The sequence below is a fragment of the Talpa occidentalis genome, unplaced genomic scaffold, assembly GCF_014898055.3.
Source record: "Talpa occidentalis isolate TD23 unplaced genomic scaffold, MPIMG_talOcc4v2.1 talOcc4.6, whole genome shotgun sequence".
Lineage (NCBI taxonomy): Eukaryota > Metazoa > Chordata > Mammalia > Eulipotyphla > Talpidae > Talpa > Talpa occidentalis.
Genome location: NW_023604972.1, coordinates 34,935,522 through 34,948,641, shown reverse-complemented (window position 1 = coordinate 34,948,641; position 13,120 = coordinate 34,935,522). Strand labels below are relative to the sequence as shown.

The 13,120-nt window shown below is 32.4% G+C and overlaps 1 protein-coding gene across 21 annotated transcripts in view; it reads right to left on the bottom strand.

Moving 5' to 3' along the window:
• The window catches only part of ADGRL3 (adhesion G protein-coupled receptor L3), a 766,591-nt gene that overhangs the window by 578,510 nt on the left and 174,961 nt on the right, over positions 1–13,120 (bottom strand). For 20 of the 21 annotated variants that reach the window (XM_054688025.1, XM_054688026.1, XM_054688014.1 and 17 more), the window contains one exon: positions 7,997–8,066. The exons of the other annotated variant lie outside the window; for it this stretch is intronic. The gene's annotated coding sequence lies outside the window, so the exon portion shown is untranslated. The remainder of the gene's footprint in view (positions 1–7,996; positions 8,067–13,120) is intronic. 21 annotated transcript variants of the gene reach the window in all.

Genomic DNA, 13,120 nt, shown 5'->3' with positions numbered 1-13,120 from the left:
ATTTTTTTTTACTTATATAAGAGTTGGGCTACAGGCCAGAAGTGTAGGGGGTGAAGGGATTCACCAGAGACAGAGTGGGGAGCAGAACAGGTGGATCTACTGAAATATACTGCTGAGGGGAGCAGCAGGCGAAGACAGGAGAGGTCTGCTGCGCCATGTGGGTATCTCTCTGGCTGGCTAGGGATCAAACCCATGCTGCAGAGGCTGCAGACAGCTTCACAGTGCTGCACAGCACTGCACTCAACCCACTGCATCACTGGGGAGGCCCCAAAAGTGATGTTTTAAATCAGTCTCTTCATATGAGTATATAAATTTGAAATTATTTGAAAGATGCATATTTACTATAAAAATGGAGAATGTATTCTATATTTTGCAATGAGGGGAAAAACTAATAAATTTTTATGAACATTAGAAATTCTGAAAAACATAAAAATGCAATGGTCAACAAAATCCTATAATACCGAAAACATTGGATCTGATTTTATATTTACCCCTATATTTACTTTACATAAAACAATATTAAGAATTTTACAAATTATTAATCTTTTGAAAAATAGTAGGGAAATGAGTTATTCTATGCTATGCAGGTTTCTTGAATAGTTTTTTTTTTTTAATAATAAATTTTATTTTTATATTCCCCATACAATTGCAACCCCCCATTCTGACCCCAATCCCTCCCCTCCTGCCCCTCACCCCCCAAAAAGTGTCTCTGGTTCATAGTTTTTTGTTGATTTTGATTTTCGCTTTCTTATAGTTTTTCATTTTTCTGGTCCCTTATTTAAGTTTTCTAGAGCAACATTTAAAGTCTCTTAAAATATATTGTATATATTCTTGCATTCTGACAAAGTATATTAAAAATACATGTGAACTTTTGTTTTTCTTTTTTTTTTTTTTTTTTTTTTTTTTAATAGAGGCATGCTTTATTTATTTGTTTGCTGGTTTGTTTTGTTTATACATGCACTGGGTACAGTCAGAAGCGTGGGAGGGTGAGAGAATTCACCAGAGCCAGAGCGGGGAGCAGAGCAGGCAGAAGGACCGAAGTACACTGCTGAGGGGAGCAGCGGGCGGCAGGAGAGGTCTGCGCGCCATGTGGGACCCTCCTCAGGTGGCCGGGGAGCAGCCGGGGATCGAACCGGCGCCGCAGAGGCCGCGGGCAGCTTCACAACCCAGCGCTCAACCGCTGCGCCACCGGGGAGGCCCTGAACTTTTGTTTTTCTTTTCAATGATCCAAGATCATCACAGAATTACAGCATCCTATTTTTTTTAGAGCAAGAAGGTCCTTTATGGATAACCGAGGGCTGTCCTCACTAATTGGACAAATGAGAATACTACAATCCAGAGAGATTATATGATGTGTCCTGGGTCTCACAACAAAGTTTGTTACAAGACAAGGCCTAGAGTGCAGGAAACCTTATCCTGGAGTCTCGCCGCGCCCCCCCCTCCACCCTGCCCAAAATACAATTTTAAAATATTTATAACTCAGAGGCTCTTAGATAAACTTTGCCTATATAATACATCCAGTCTGCCATATACAACAATAATTATGATGACTTTTAGTAGTCATTTGGTTCCTGTTCTTAACATACAATGTCAAATTCTTATTTAGTGTTTGTATTCTTTTATAATTTTGTAATTTTGACCTGCTAGTACTTGAATACTAGATGATGAAATCTGTTAGAACATATAATAAATTCTCAAGAAGTGTCTTTTATATGCAAAAAGCACATACATTTTAGCATGTAACAGGGGACAATTACATCCAGTGCAGAAACAGTTAAGTTAAACCCCTGTGGTAAGTTGTTTTGATACTATTTATTAGATATACTCTCAAATAAAAGTTAAAAAAATGTCATACAAGCAGAAGTTTCTGAATTACTACCTAAATATAAATCATGTCATTTAAGTCTAAGTTTTAATGAATATAATAAGTGGAAAAGAAGCTACATTTAACAAAAATAGCAATTTAAGGATATTTAGTAACTGGTTATAACTTCTTTAGCCTTTGCAAAAGTATTAAAATATATTTTTTTTGGTAACAAGGTATTATTGATGTTTTATATATACTCCATTGGCTATTTACTACATCCTGGTTAATTTGTGATTTAAATAGTAGCTGACAAATTTTGCTTTGCTCCAATGACTGGCAGCTATCATTCAAATGCCAGACTTATCTTTATGAAAATTCCCAAAGGTCACCATTTATGCATGTCAATTCTGAAGGGCACTAACTATACAGCTGACAAATTCTGACAGCCACTATATCTCCAAGAATGGAATGAGCAGGGATAACTGTCTGAATCATTAATGTGATTTAGCTTTGACCATAGGCAGATTTTACATACTGTAATTTCTGACTGTTGTTAAAACATTTTTTTAATTTCTATAAACAGTATAAGGAAGTGAGACAATTAGTAGCTTTCACATATTATATTTACTGAGCTCACCTCTACGTAGAGATAAAAATATAACATCTGGGCCTCCCTGGTGGTGCAAGGGGTTAAGTCTCAGCACTATCAAGCTATTCCCCAGCCACTGCAGTTACCAGTTTGATTCCGGCCAGGGAGCTAACCCACATGGCACAACAGACCTTTCCTATCTCACCCACTACTCCCCTCAACAGTGTATTTCAGTCAATCTGCCTGTTATGCTCCCAACTCTGTGTCTGGTGAATCCTTTCACCCCTGCAACTTTGGCTTGCACACCAGCTCTATGCAGTAATGAATAAAATAAATCTTCTAAAAAATAAAATAACATCTAGTTTTAGTTGCTATTACTGTAAAGTAAGCATTATTAAAAAAAAAAATCACACACATACACCTTCCTGATCCCTAAAGCTCAGTCAATAACACAACACGCCATCGGTTGCTGGTTTCAAACCTGCAATTATCCCACTGACACTTTAACTCTCACTACTCAAAAGGGACTACTCACTAAGACTTGTCAATTTTATTTTCTAAATATTCTCAAATATGTTACTATCATTCAGTTCCAAAGTTGTAGCCTCTAAGTAGATCTTCATTATATCTCACTTGAGTTGCTGCAAATATTTCCAAGGTAATTTATTTCCCAGTACTCACAAGGTCAAACACACACTGCCTCCAGAGTTATCTTCCTAATGAACAAGCCATGAGCAAGGCCCACTAGTACAATATAATAGACATATAAAAGCAGAAATTAAAAGGATGTTATAAAGAAGAAATATTTAGAAGAGTTTAATCAAAGAAAGAGACAAACAAAATTCCATTTAATGTAGTAATGTGTGATCTAGAAAAAATATGGCAGTTTCAGTTTTAAACAGGGAATGTTGCCATCAGAAGAGGATATCTAAAATCTAATAAATAAGCCAAGTGAATAACTGTGAAGAGTGTTATTGGTAGAGGGAACAGCATGACTAAGGGGCTTGTTCAGTGAATGGCAAAGAATCAAGGGCAGCTAGAGTGCGATGAAGATGAAACAGGTCTCTGCTCTACAGTAAAAATAAAGGAGCAATGAATATAAGATGCTGTTGGAGGATAATGTGAATGGAACCAAGGTAACAGCAAAGGAGATGTTCCAATTTAGCCAGACAGAATGCAATGATGGATGAATATATGTGTAAAAGAAAACTCAAGAATCACTTCAACATTTGAGGCTAAGAGATTTGAAGAATGGAGCCATTAACAAAAAACTTTGATGAGAATAATGTTTCTGAATAGGTTTTATTGTTTCAAAGCTAGGTGAACAATGTGGTTAAATGCATTCAAAAAGATCATTACAGCAGATTAAGCAGCGGAGTACATTTGAGCTCTTAGCTTGCTTCCATAGTTTGGCTATTGTAAATAGTGCTACAATGAACACAGGGATGCTAATGATGTAAGTCAGAAGGAGAAAAATAAATGATGTCACTTATATGTGTAATATAAAGGAACAATACCAAAGGTCAGGTAAAACCGAACCAATAATAAACCCTAGAAATCTGACTATAAAACTGAGGCTACCTGAGAGGGAGGGAGAGAGACAGAACAAAGTGGGGAGGAGCACAATGGACTATGATGGAAGTCATTGGGTGCCTTGGTAGTGGAAGTGGTCTAAAAACATACACCTGAAGGCTGTATTCCTATACCTCTAAAACATATACAATGTTCTATATACCAATACTAAACATATACCTATGTAGCTGCAATGAAATAAACACAAACAAAACATCACCAATATTGCTGAATTACTATCCCCAACTATATCCCCTGCATTTCGGTCAGCAAGTTACTATTGTCTTGTGCTCTAACTTCACATCCTATTCTGATTGTTTGTGGGAGGAGGAAGGATGTTTTCTATAGACCCAAGCAGAAAGAGAGATTTTCATTAACAATTCAACAATGCACTATCATTATTTAAATTTTCAAAAAAAAAGTTATTTTACTATGGAAGATACTTCTCCAGAGGCTCTTTCCTTTGAGTTTCAAAAATTTGTAATTTTACACATGTTAACATAGCACTTAGATTGAGACAAGCCCTATTCTGCCTACTACAATGTAGAGAAGTTTATGAATCCTATATAAGATGAGAAAATTGAAGCAGAGAGGACAAGCAACACCCCAGAGATGATGTACCAATTCTATCTTCAAGATTGACCTTCCTTACCCTCCTTTCTCTCAAATATTTTTGGTGTCTGGCTTTTTTTTTTTTGTGCTTTATTATTAAAATACAATCTAGAGATCTAGAGGTTGCCAAGTCTGATAACAGAGAAGTATACTATAAAAGGACATGACAGAAGTTTTGGGGGTGATGGATATATTCTATGTCTTGATTTGGTGGTATTTATGCAATTTTGTGTGTCAGTAAAAAACATAAAAGACTGAATTTATCATATGTGAATTATATAGCAATAAATGATGTTTGAAAATATAATCTAACAACTATATCTTGATGCATGTTGGGAATCAATACATTTTACCCAAAGATAAAATGAATTTCTCATACTGCCTAATTTATTTTAATATTTTTTTCTAATTAAAGTAATATTTTTTAATGTGATGGTCCAAAAGTGTTTGCTGACTAAGTACATTTTTTCCATGTTACTTTTCTCATATGACTTCAGTCATTTTTACCACAGCAGAAAGAATTAGGTTTCTTCAATGATTTTATTCCTTTTCTGCAGGGAATCTCAAATAAGCTTTCTAAACATTTATCATAAAGTTTAGTGAAATTTTGTAAATAGTTAAATAGAGCATGACTTTAACTGCTGCTAAAAGCTGAGAGATGTTCTGAATTTATATTTCAGATTTGTTATTAAAAGTCATGCTTTCCAGGTTGTTGTGTATTATCATGAGCTTAGATAATACCTCAAGACCAAATATGTTCTTAAGGCAAATTTAATTGCTTATGATATAAAAGACAAAACTATTTTTCATAGTCTTTTTGATTATTCTATGTTTTTAACTTAGATCTTAACTAATCTGAAATTATCAATAAATCTATCATATAATGAATCAGAAATATCCTATATTTAAGAGTAGGAAAATACTAGTTCTGACATTTTTCTAATTATTGACACGGCATGGATTAATCAAATAATCTCTGTTATATAATTAATGTACAATACTTCAGAAAATCAATTGTGTACATATGAGGTCTAATCTAGTTCAAAATTGGTAATAATTACATTAATGTACATATTATTGGTAAACTAAAATCCTCATAAAAATAAACACTGCCAAACACACCCAGCAATTCCACACAGGTATATATCCAAGTAAATGAACACATATGCCTACACAAAAATATGAATTGATTGTTCAATGTTCCACTATTCAGAATAGCCAAAAAGTGTAAAAGTTCAAGTATCCATCATCTAATGAAGGTATAAATGTGTTTATCCATATAAGAATATTTTTCAAACACAAAAGGAAATTAAGTACTGATTCACACAAGGATAAGATTCAAAGTGAGTGAAATAGGCAGCTACAAAAGATCTCAATGTATGATTCCATTTATATGGCAAGTCCATAAAGGCATAAAGTATTTGTGATTGCCAGAGGATGAGGAGAGAGGGGAGTAAATGCTCATGAGTACAAAGTTCCTTTAAAATAAATGATAAAATTTTTCTGGATTAGATAGTGGTGATAGTTATATGACTTTGGGGACATACTGAAAAACGCTGAACTCTACAATTTAAAAAGACGAACTATGGTACATGGATTATATATCAATTTTTTAAAAAAAGGAAGTAAACACTGCCAATCACTCAACATTGTAAAAATTCCTATGACCCTCTTAATAATTTCTTATTTGGAAAGCTATAACTGTCATTATATTAAATACAAGATTGCTAATTCTATTTATAATTTCTTAAAGAAAATACATATCAGCAGAGATTCTAAAATGTAATTCCAACAATTCTAGTGATACTCTTAAGCACACTCTATAGGTGTCTAGGTTGGAAAATTAAACTTTAATATGGCAAAGAATATTCTATGGATTGTGCCAACCTGTTTTTTCAGGTTCATCTCCAAACATCCTATGACCATGTGGAATCCCTTAATAACACTGGAAATAGCAACCCTTCAATAGTTACTTCTTGTTCCTTTTTGTGGGCTTTTGCAAGATACTCTGTTGCCCTGATACGCGTGACATCACCTTCCCTGCCTCAACAATCCTTCAATGAGTTTCAGAGCTTCTAGTAAGGTTTTAAGAGAATAGAGCAAAAGTGACCTACTCCAACCTTTGTTTCCTTGGCAGTTTGTTATTGACTTTTAAAATGTAAACACAATAATGTCTACAGAGCTTTGTTTTTCCCACCAGCATTTAATTTCTCTGGAGTAAACACATCAAAATCTTGCTTGGCTTAATTTTTTAAATGATTGAATCAGCTTGTCTTTGCTTCACTAAGTAACCACCAAAAATCATTTCACATTCGAATCAGCAGAAGAATACTTGTAAAATTTATGTTAATGTACAGACAAGCTAATAAAATAAATTCAACAATATCTAATCTAAAATATAGGAATAAAAATTGTATTATTTGTATTGTGAACAAATGTGAAGAAAGCAGAGATAACGAAACTAAGGCAAATAAATCTGCAAGAAGGAATATCAACTGGAAAATTCAGTGCCTAAAAAGATGAGTGCAGTATTTTCAGTCTAAAACAACTCAGTATGTTTTTGAAGAAAAAGTACAGAGTATATGAAAACATTAACATTGTAAAAAACATCAATATATCAACAATTCAAAATTGAACATAATTTTATTATGAAAAAGCTAATAAGAGCTGTTATTTGTAATTTTAAGCTATATATTTAAGATAATTTTTATTGTTGACATAACAAAGTCACTTTATAGCAATTAACTTCATTAATTTCAATAAGTAAGGAAATTCCAACATTATTTTTCAATATTGAGATTTGTTTTGACTTCAAATGATATACTAAACAGGAGGCAAATATGTTTACTGGCCTATGATTATACTCCTTGAAGTCTTTTATGTTGCACTCCAAAAACATTAGTTCTGAAAATGATTTGCTTCATATTAAACAGTTCAATGCTATAAAATGAATATATTTTATTTCCTATTATTCGTGTCCTCCATCATGGATATATAATTGAGAGCAAAGGGAATGGATTAACAAAAATGACTTTAAAATATTTTACTATACATGTTTCAATTTAAAATAACTGAGTAGTTATTATTATAAAAGTTTTAAGAACATAATAAAGCTATGTGGATTTCCAAGGAGGGAAAAAGCTACTAAAATTAAATAATTTCAATACCTGTTTACATATAACTGAATTATATTTCCTCACAACAGCAACTACTTTGAGTTATATTTACATATTTGTTCAAATGAAATGTCAGATTTACTTTGCAGAAATATACAAAATTCAATTTTATTAATATTTAAGTGTGCTGAATTTCCAACTTAATACTTATAAAAGTATAAATTAACTTGACTATAAATACATTAAACACACTTAAAAATTACTAACAAATATAACTGAAGACAAGAAACTTCTGATTACCTTAATTTATTCTTCAGTTGCTAAAAATCCATGCTTTTTTCCCTCCAATTTACCGAACATTTAAACATTTCTGTAAAAAAAAACATGAGAAAAATATTTATTTTATGGCAAGAATTATATGGGTAGATTGATGTACTGCTTATTGTCTGCAACATGTATTTTTTCCCACAATGTTTGAATAGCAGCAGAGAAATGGTTAAACACGAATTTCATTTTAAATGTAATGAATCTTGCTACACCATAGTCTACATTACTATAATCTTTAATAGGGAAAGTTGATGAGTTTGGCAGATGTGAAATATTAATGATTCCCTATTAAAAGAATACACAAGTGTCTAACATAATTTCAGAGATTTCCAAGGAACTTCTTGGTTTCTTGCAATGGATACTTTCAGCTAAAATTTTGGGACTGTTTAATTATTTTCACCAGTATTAGCACTGTTGAAAAACCATTGAGAACCATCTTAGTTCAGCTTTCTATTCAAGGGTACCCCTCTCTTGCCTCTCCCTCTATTTCTATGTTTACATACACTGAGACTGTGATTATAATAGTCTAAACAAATTTTTATTTTAAAAACATTAAAAAGGAATAAGCAAAAATACATAGGAATTTCTTTAAATACCCATCTTTTTTCTATTTATTTCATTATTAAATTAAAATTTCACCTTCCAGATAGTTCACCAAAAAAGTAATGTCCTTCAAAGCACTTTCTTTGGGAATAAAATGTTTTCTAATGGCTCAACAATTGATTATATCAATTTTTGAACTTTCAGTGAGTCCATTTAAGTGCTTTATGTTAGCATCAGCTGCATTATTCAATCACTATGATACTTAGAATTTATTATGCTATTAGTAGTACTATGTTATTAGCAGAAGGTTAAGTAACCATACATGCATGAAAACAATGATAAAATCCATTATCTATACTAGAATATTGTCCCCAAATGGACAAAAAAAAATAGATTTGGGCAGAAAGTCATTACCATAAAATTAAAATTGAGTTCTCCTTTACAAAATCAGTATTGATTACCATCAAATACACATGAAAATATATCATTGGGGAAAATATTCAGTAACAAAAGATTGTGTTGAAAGATTTAAAAATATTAAAACAATCAAACTCACTATATTTTCTAGGGAGGTTCTACTGCATTTGGTCATTTAGTGAGATTTTGTACCACTAGTAAAATTTTGCAGCACTGGAGCAATGGAAGTCCATATTTGAATGGCACACTTGACTGAAAGCAATTTTTTAATCACCTACTCAAATTTCCATTCATAAGCATTCCTTCAACAAATTGAAATGTTCCTTCAATAATTACTGGTTCTTTAAAAGTGTGATTTTTCTGATTTTTGACAAACAGGCTTATCCCATCTAGATAGGTGAACAATCATGAGCGACATAATCACAGGCTCATGTGCAAATATGTCACCCTGTAAACCTCTATTTTCTCCCATCTAAGAAAAACACCCTGAAATTCAAATGTGACTAGTTCCCCAAAGTTTTCCACATGTTGCATACACTCCTCCAAGATTTTCCCAGTGCTCCCACAACTCTGTCTATAATCTTCTATTTTGCTGAACCATAGACTGTAACATGAAATGCTCTTAAATAGGGAATTTGACTTCTTTAATTTGTATGACCCTTCCCTAATGAACTAAGTACTAATAAAGCCTCCAAAATGCTAATTAGGTAAACAAAATAATTGCCTTTTATTTAAAAAATGTAAAATTTTTTTTGGAAATAGTCTGTATTGGCCTCATGTAAATTGGGACCAAGCACAAAAATATATTCTACGACATTATTTGTGTCTTTGAATTTGTCTACATAGCTATCTGCACAGGTGTCTTTTCATTTGGTACATAAGAACACACAATCTTCAATTTATAGTTAAGCAATTCAAAGTCTCAGTACTTCACTCAATTACAGTCACTTAAGGCACTTAACTAGCAGACAGCACAGATGAAAGAATAAGCTTCTGTAGAGTCACTTAACCTCCTAAGAGGAAGAAGGCCATGTCTTAGGTAAAACACAAGAAAGGAAAAGGGGAGTGGATGGTAAAGGGAATTGAAGCCAGAAAGGGAAGTGCAGGGAAAGGTATATAAAATGACGTTTTCTATCATAAATTAATAAGTCTGAAGTTTATTTATATTTAGTAAACTTGATTAAAAGGGATTTTTAAAGGAGTTACTAGAATTAATTTTAAGCAATGTGACTACTTTAAAGGAAAGCATTAATGGAGTATGTGTATTTTATGAAAATTAATTCATACAAATCAATGTATTGTCACATTTTCAGTACTCTTCAAAAAAGACAAAAATACAGAATTGTAACTCACTATAGGACTCGCAAATTAATGGAACTATTTTGGATATGGCCACTACCCAAATAAAATTAACTCAATTTGATTAATTAAAAAAGTTATTTTACGGTGATGTGAAAGTAGTATATAAACCTATAAAGGTGTTGATTTATTATATGTACACCTAAAACTTATGTTATAATGCAGTATTACTTAAATAAGGCATTTAAATACACTATATATCAAAACAGAATTGTTCAAAAATTTAAAAATTTAATTGTTCAAAAATTCTAAATTTATAATTTAGAAAAAACTTACAAACAAGCATATATAAAAGAGCAAAAATGGAAAATTAAACAATAAGATTTCACACATCAATTCAAAAAGCATAATAAAAATTAACATTCATGGTAAATGTTCTAATCCTATATAGCAAATTTAAGAAGACATATGAAAAAATGCTCATCATTACGGAAATGCAAATCAAAACCAGGTATGAGATACCACTTCACACCATTGAATATAGCACACACTGAAAAGATCAGAAACAGTAAGTGTTGGCAAGGGTTTGGAGAAAAATGAACCCATTGTATACCGTTAGTGGGAATGAAGGCTGACAATCATATAGAGATTTTTCAAAATATTAAACATGGATTGACCATATGATCCAGAAATTCTACTACTAGTTCTCTAACTGATGAATACACAAACACTATTCTACTGAATATATACACGCCCTTATCATTACAATACTATACACAATAGCCACATTATAGAAGCAACCTAACTGCCAAAGTATAGACAGATTAGGAAGAGATGATAAATATGCACATTAGAACACTACTCAGGTATTAAAAGAAAAAAAAAAAAAGATGAGCTCTTGCCATTTGCAACAACATGGATGAAACTGATATGAAGAAAAAAAAGTCAGAAGGAAAAAGAACAAAACAAGATGGCGTCACTTACATATATGAAATATGGAGAAACAAACAAAACAAAGGGCCAGAACAAACCCTAGAAATCTCACTGTAGAATGCACAGGGGTTGGGGTTGGAGAGGAGAAGGCGCAATGCACTACAGTGTAGGGCTCTGAATGCTTTGGTGATGGGTGTGGTGTCGGAACAAACACCTAAAGGGTGTGATCCTAAACTCTAAATCAAATACAATGTTGTAAACCAATGTTACCTCAATATAAATAAATGAGTGAAATCAATGAACAAATAAAGCAGAACAACTTCACTCAGTCCTTCATCAAATATTTACTCAGTGTCTAGATACCATTCTAAGTGTTACGGATTCAGAAGTGAACTGAACAAACAAAAATAGCATGAGAGTTTCCATTTACATTCTAGCTGGGAACTAAGAAGAGAATGAGGGAGATTAGACAGACATTGATTAACCATACTTTTATACTTTTTTGAAAACATGGTTAAATTTTAAATGCTATTTTTGAACACTCCACATCCCCATTTAAGTTTAAAATAATATTTTGCTTTACTTATATTCTTTTTTGTGGTAAATATATATTTTTATTTTATATATATTTTTACATCATTTCTCATTTTTACATAATGTATGCATTTTCTTCTTGGTTATATTTTCACACAATTCCCAACCCCTTATTTTGACCCTAATCCCACCTCCCTTCCCCATCCTCCTGTATTGTGTCTCTGGTTTATAGTTGCTTGTTGATTTTGATTTTTACTTGATTATAATTAGTCTTTTTCCTGGCCCCTTATTTAGGTTTTCTAAATTCCTGCTATGAGTGAGACCATCTGGTATTTTTCTTTTTCTTTCTGGCTTATTTTTCTGAGCATGATCCCTTCCAGCTCCATCCATGTTGCTGCAAATTGCATGAGTTTATTTTTTTGATTGCTGAGTAATATTCCATTGTGTATGTAATCAGAGAAATGCAAATAAAAACTACAAGGAGATGCCATCTTACACCAGTGAGAAAGGCACATATTAAAAAAAAAAAAAAAAAAAAAACTAGCTACAACAAATGTTGGTGAGAAGGTGGAGAAAAAGGAACTCTCTTGCACTGCTGATGGGAGTGCAAACTGGTCCAACCATTATGGAAAGCTGTGTGGAGATTCTTCAACCTGCTAAAGATGAAGCTTCCATATGATCCAGCAATTCCATTCCTAGGTATTTACCCAAAGGACACAGAATCAATAATTCAAAAGGGCACCTGCACCCCTATGTTTATAGCAGCACTATTTACAATAGCTAAGCTATGGAAACAACCCAAATGCCCAGAAATAGATGAATGGATCAAGAAGATGTGGTACATTTACTTATATTCTTATTTAACCTTTATAAAAATCCTGAAGTTGGTGTGAATATTATCTTCTTTATTTGTAGATCTATATTGTGAGACATTGAGAAGCTAAGCCAGAACTTGAAAACAAATAAACCTAATTCAGAACCTATACCCTCAGGTTTATCAAATAATGTTCTTAGTGATTATCACTGTCCATATTTCATAAAACAAAGTCTATATTGACAGAGCGTAAGTCTCTTGAAAATTTTCATAAAATAATCATCTCAGAATTATATAACATTCAATAATGTTAGATAGCATCTTCATATTCTGTTATTTAAATAAGATTCTAGGAAACCCCTGTAAACATTATTCTGGAATTAAGATGAGAAGTTATTCTATTGCCTTAGTTTTTGTGGCATTAATTCCAAAATTATGTGTGATAACCTACTGGTTCATGAGGCAATGAAGTAGCACATACAAACATATTTTTAAAAGATTGTTCTGATGTCAGCTAGAAGATGGTTTGCCATTTGAAAAACCAATGACATTTTTTT